The sequence below is a fragment of the Engraulis encrasicolus genome, chromosome 11, assembly GCF_034702125.1.
Source record: "Engraulis encrasicolus isolate BLACKSEA-1 chromosome 11, IST_EnEncr_1.0, whole genome shotgun sequence".
NCBI lineage: Eukaryota > Metazoa > Chordata > Actinopteri > Clupeiformes > Engraulidae > Engraulis > Engraulis encrasicolus.
Window position 1 is genome coordinate 44,710,352 of NC_085867.1, and position 6,666 is coordinate 44,717,017.

Here is a 6,666-nt window from a genome sequence, read left to right on the forward strand (position 1 = left end):
TTCTACTACTACTAAAACTGGGGGACGGGCAAGGACGGAAGCACAAACAGACCATAGACACAGGCAGACGCTGCTCTGCAAAAGCGGTGCTATACTGCCCCCCGCATTCCGAATGGCCACAGGGTGTAATGATCACGGTACGCTGTCGCGGCCCGGCACGGTAATGAGCAGATTGAAGTTACACCATCTGTATGTGACGTCACCCCCAGTCTTTTTTATTTTCGTTATTTTTTAATATTAACGTGCAACTTTTCAGCGTGGCAACAGCCAGAATATTGCTTTACATATTGTCAGGAGGTCATATTAGAAAAATCAAGTTGCCACTCGAGAGTGAGAACGAAACTAGTTTTCTAAAGGAGCTACGAAATCTAGCCCACCGTCTATTTCCCATCTGGGGTTGACATGGTAACTACAGTGGATAGTAACCTCAAGCCTCTGTTTGTCTCATTTGTTTTGGCCCTTCCACCCAACAATGATTTTAGCATTTTTCAAAGAAGTACAGTGTGAACAGAAATGCTTACACATCACTTGCAACATATTCCAAAACTGTCTCCGGACACACACTTGTCTCTAACCCCCCATGCCTCACCACATATCTGCACATCATCCCCTTTGGTGCAAATAAACTAAACTCATCATGACCATGTTGTGTTTAGCCTTCTCCCTATATAACAGATAAAGGGTTCTTGAGTATTGGCATCTTGTTCTGTAGTGAAAGTGTCAGAGGCTCTCTACAGTAACTTGCACTCCTGTGAACATGGCTCTGTGTGTTGTGACGCTGCTGTTGTTCAACCTGCTGTTCTTGACACCTGCCCAGGGTGGAGCACTTGGTGAGTATTACCATGTCATCAGTGGTGTAGTCTACTTTTTTATGGTGGGTATACTGTATATTTGAGCATATTTATGGTGGGTATACAGTATATTTGAGCATTTTTTGAAGTGGGTATACTGTATATATTTGTGCTATTCAAAATAACGGATCAATCAATTTTAAGTGGGTATACTGAAATCCCTGAAATTTAGAAGTGGGTAAACTCCGTATACCCGCGTTCTACGTAGACTACACCACTGCATGTCATTTCTATTCGATTTCTAGTTGTCTGATGTTGATGTACGCCTTGACGGGTTTGAGTAAACCATAACGAGTATGATTTGGTGTGACTGGATGATTTTGAGACGAGTAGGCCAACTCATATTATTTTAAAATAGTATTGATAACGAATTTGTTCATAACGGTTGTTGTATTTGCTTAAAACAGGAGGCTGGCAGCCCATTGATCCGAATGGCCAGAAAGCCCAAGCTGCAGCCGACACTGTTTTTGAGATATGGACGCGTCGCCAACCACCTGGCCTGGCTTACAGACTGGGCGAGGTGGTATCAGCACAGCAACAGGTATTACAGCTAACAAACATTGTTACAGGATTTTGTTGAACGTTTTGCTCTTTTGAGTTATAGCTCAGTAGGGATTTTTATACATGAACAGCACACGGCAGTGAACATTTAATGTCAAACACTAAGGGCTTATGAGAACACCAACCGAAATATAGGCCTACTGTTGAGTGCAATGTGTGTCTTGAATTCAGTGTATTCTGTTCTGTGTTTTGCAGGTTGTAGCTGGATCAAACTTCAAGTTGGAGGTCATAATTGAATCATCTGTTGCCAGACCTGGTTCCCAGTGGCGACAGGTGAGTGCCTATGCATGCCAACATCGAGGAAATAAAAGCCCATTGTACTACACACAACTAAATTTTGTTTAAAAATCCGCAACACTTAAAAAACTCTTTTTGAGTCACTGTATTATCAATTCATTAAGAGAATTTAATTACGAGACCTTGCAGCTGATCAGAGTTTTCTCACATTCAACCTCTTGTAAGCATGCCATTGTAGGAGTGCCGCACACTCCTGAGTTGCATAAATCAGGTTTTAAATGTGACGTTTCAGCCTGTCGGCCTTCCTCAGGTCACACCTGAGGAAGGCCGACAGGCTGAAACGTTGTCACATTAAAAACCTGTTTAATACAACTCGGGAGTGTGCAGCACTTCTGTCCTCCTGCAAGCGTTTTACTGGTTACCAGCACCTCATTTCCTGGTGTGCGTTTTGCACCTCCACTCATTCTGTTTTTTTTCACAGGGTCAGCGGTGTGACTTCTCTCTGAACGTTCCATTGAATGGGGCTCCGGCTGGTCTTGTCGACAATTGTCAGGAAATGTGATGTGAAGAGAAGCTGATGAATTATTCACAGCACACTGCTAAGTGACAGATCGAATTGGAGCTTGAATAAAATTACTGCTTTCTTACTGCTTTATTACTGCTGTAATAGCACAACCAGTTTGTCATAGAATATGAGATTATTTGGCAACAGTTTGGGCCTTATCTTTATCTAGATTAACTCTGTCTCTCGACTCACTGCAAAACAAACAAAAAACATGAAAAAATAAAGAATATTCGCTCATTTACATGTCCAGTGTGTAATATTTTAATTGCAGATGCAATCCCTCTGTTAAAGCCTTACTCTCTCCAAAATGCTCATGAAAATGTCTTAATCTGTTACTTAAGGCTCTCGATAATGTCATAGCAATCTTGTTGTGATGTAGATTAATATTTTCAGCAAGGAGTGAATAGGCCCGTCAACAGGCCCATCTGCAGTATACTTTACTGCTGTGTGCACTGTTGTAAAACACTATTTATTGAACCGGGAAAGTCCCATTGAGTTAGACTAAATCTCCTTCCAGGGAGTCCTGGCCAAGATGGCGGCTTAAAAAGTTACATTACAATAAAACCAGAAGAGACAAGAGACAAGACAACCACAGCTACATAACATCTTAAACAGAATCAAACAGAATTAAACACAACAAGATTGAGAATACACAGACAACCAAAAAGCATAAAGCAAACAAGGTATAAAATCAAAAACGCTATGTGTATCGTCACAAAGAAAATGGGTGAATTGTTTACAGCTCTCAAAATCTAACCCATCAATTGGTACATCCTGGACAGGAGCCAGGGGCGACAGATTGAACAGCAGCAGTAGCACACAGAGCCATGTGCACAGGAGTGCAAATTGCTGTAGAGAGACTCAGATACTTTCACTACAGAACAGGTTGCCAATACACGTATTTAAAAAAAAAAGTTTTGCACACTCCTTTGGATTCGTCTTCTTTTATGTTCTTTTTCACTGTTTATTCATTCATTGGCATGATGACGTTTCGACCTAACAAGCTTCCTCAGATACTGCAACGTTGAAATGTCATCATGCAGCCGTGGATTGGCCTGGTGCCGCGACCTGATGGCTAAAGAGATGGGCTATAGATCAGAGGGTTGGAAGTTTGAATCCCACCCTTCCACTCCCTATCTCCACATGTCACACCCCACATGTCACACAGGGACTATAACCAAACCGCTGCAAATAACTGTAAGTCACTTTGAATAAAAAGTGTCAGCTAAATGTAATGTAATGTAATGTAATCGAATGCCAATGAATAAATAAACAGCAGAAAATTACATGAAAGAAGGCAAATCCAAAGGAGTGTGCAAAGCTAAAAAAAACAAAACACTTTTTGTGTTCAGTGGCAGGAATTGTTAAGTCACAAGTCAATATAGGTCTATCAACACCTTTCATCTGTAGGCCTATGTTATATAGACTACTGTAGACCAAAATGATCAGGGAGGTAGAGTTTGGGATAGTTAGATTTAGGGAGGTGGTCCCTTCATCATGCTGACGATCCTGACAATTAGCAGTTCAACTATATAGGCTACATCTCTTTTCAGCAATGAATGGGGTGCAGGTATGACATCACGTTGGGGGAACACCCCCAGGATTCTAAGGTTCTACATAGACTCCTATGAGCCTGCGGAACCCCCAACGTGATGTCATAATAGTACATATTCTTAAAATGGTTAACCTGCAACCCCACCTTTAAGATCATTAGGCTTAACTTCTATTCCCTGTTGTCCAGTGTGTTTATTACTTTATCAGTGCCATGTCACATTTTAGCTGTTTCTATGTTTATCCTATTTCTTAACATGCTTCTCTCAATGAGTAGGATCAGAATCGAACTCATCTCCCAGCATAATGGTGTGTGGTCTAAGCCACTATGTCTGGCACCTCCTTCTCTGTTTATTCATGACTGAAGCATTCATTTGACCAATACAAATACAGGGCTGTCAATTAAAACATGAAATGTACATTATACATGTCCGACAGACAACAAAACTTTAAATGACACCACGCGATATTACAGTTACATGGCCCAAAAAGTTTTATTTGGGAGATCCAGTTAGACAGTCACACAGAGTTATGTAGGTTGTTAATTCTGAGTTGAAGCTTCCATGTGCTTCATTGTGATAGAGAGCCTTGCATCGGTCTACATGTCATGCTCACTCTGGCTCCATCATATTGGAAACTGTATGTGATTTGAAAGTCACATTGCATTCTCTGTAGAAGGAAGGAGCAAAAACAGCACATTTTCAGTCATTATTTGATTGGTGCCTGCATATTCTCTGTGGACATTCTTGCATATTACGTATTATTAATTGATTGGGCATAGCTGGTAAATCATCAGTGATCATTAAGCACATGACTATTAATCATTGTTTCACAAACTCAGCATTGCCGTCATTAGTATTAACTTTATAAAGCTATTCTTGCTGTGATTTAGCCCTGTCCAATCATTGAATTCATGCAATAACATACTAGGCCTAATTCTGTGGTCTTCTCAGAACTAAAAGATGAGAAACAATCGAAAGTTACATTATGACAGAAATATATTTTGACCAAATAAATGCAATTATTTCCTTCACCATGCCCAGTCTTTTGGTTTATGACAGTTGTTACGAATGTGTAATCCACCCACACATTAAAGTGTTACCAGAACTTCTAAAACCTGCTAAATGTTTGAATGTGGTTTTGTGTTGTAAAGCTGATTTTGTCTTTATGGTTTTGAAAGACATGAGGACAATAAGATAAGCCAGGAAGGACATTGCAATTGCATGTTGCATACATTTCATAACAGAGCTCGTCTTAGCAACAACCACTTATCTCAAACAACCCATACATAACAGGCACATCCTTCCTCAACATGCAGGCGTGAGACAGGTTGTACCTTTTCTCCAAGCTCGCACTTGTCAGGGGCTACGTCTTCACTTTTGGAGCATTTGGTCTCCCCAAGAACCGCAGTGATCTTGTAATTAAGTGCATTTGTCACCTGCATTGAGTAAACCGTTCCAACAACGTGACAATCAGAAGGACAAACGTTACAACGAAAGTGTACATAATTAGTCCCTTATGTAAATTTTTGTATTTCACTCATTTCCCAGACTTACCTTGTGTGTGTGTGCGTGCGTGCGTCCGTGTGTGTGTGTGTGTGTGTGTGTGTGTGTGTGTGTGTGTGTGTGTGTGTGTGTGTGTGTGTGTGTGTGTGTGTATGTGTGTGTGTGTGTGCCTGTGTGCGTGTCTGTCTGTCTGTCTGTGCGTGTGTGTGAGAGAGAGGGAAAGAGAGAGTTCTGTACCTGAGCCTGGGCTGACAACACCTTGACAAGTCGGTAGTAGGTAGGCTGGTCGTCCTCCATGTTAAATAGCTGAACTCCTTTCTTGGCAACATTCTGGACCTGCTCACTCATTGGGTCAAGGACATTCCATCCTGTGGGGACAGTAGACAAACTAGAAATGTGCTCAGAGAGTGCAGACCTCCTCCAAGGAAGCTGTTTGATAGAACATAAACAAACAGACAGACAAACCAACAGAGAGCCAAACCAACGCAACCGAAAACAGCTGCTGTTCGAGATGGAGTACGAGCAACCAACAATTTGACCTTGAGCTGTTGGGAAGAGCTGGACCCAGCAACACCTCTACAGCACATGCGCACACACACACACACACACACACACACACACACACACACACACACACACAACACACAACACACAACACACACACACACACACACACACACACACACACACACACACACACACACACACACACACACACACACACTGTACACCCCCCAAACACGCACTAACCCTTCCAAACAACATTCAGTACTCACCTCCCACCATGCCTCCTCTCATTACCTCCCCACTGAGCACCACGTGGCAGCCACATACCAGCACCAGCAGCAGCCCACACCCAGCAGCCCACCAAGACATCACTGGTGACTGGAGGACAGTCCAGAGAGCCTCTGACACTTTAACATGTGAACATGTTGTGCACAGATATGTCCAATATTTCTCTGATAAGCAAACAATCACCTGCTTCCCAATTGCTGTTCCTCTTCCTTATTTTTCTTAGCACTCTATCATAATGCCATTGATTTGGCCTACCGTGCATGCAGTTTAGAAGAGAGCTGTGAGCTGTTCACTGCTACCCCCTGTTGGTCATACCTTGAAATGGACAGAATATTTCGGGCAGAATTGGGAAGTCTACACGCACAAGCACAGAGAGAGAGAGAGAGGGAGAGGGGGGGAGGGAGGGAGAGAGGAGGAGAGAGAGAGAGATTGCATCATTCATGCTAATAAAGCTTTGTTTGATTTGATTTGAGAGAGAGAGAGAGAGAGAGTGGGGGGGGAAGAGATAGAGACAGAGACAGAGACAGTGACAGACAGACAGAGAGAGAGAGAGAGACAGACAGACAGGGAGAGATTGACACTTTTACAATACTTGACAACG

The 6,666-nt window shown here is 42.4% G+C and overlaps 1 long non-coding RNA gene across 1 annotated transcript; it reads left to right on the forward strand.

The window, feature by feature from the left end:
* The first annotated feature begins 1,256 nt into the window (after positions 1-1,256).
* On the forward strand, positions 1,257-2,452 carry LOC134459032 (uncharacterized). Its single transcript, XR_010036745.1, has 3 exons — positions 1,257-1,392; positions 1,608-1,685; positions 2,131-2,452. It is a non-coding gene; the product is annotated as an uncharacterized LOC134459032 (long non-coding RNA).
* The last annotated feature ends 4,214 nt before the right edge of the window (positions 2,453-6,666 follow it).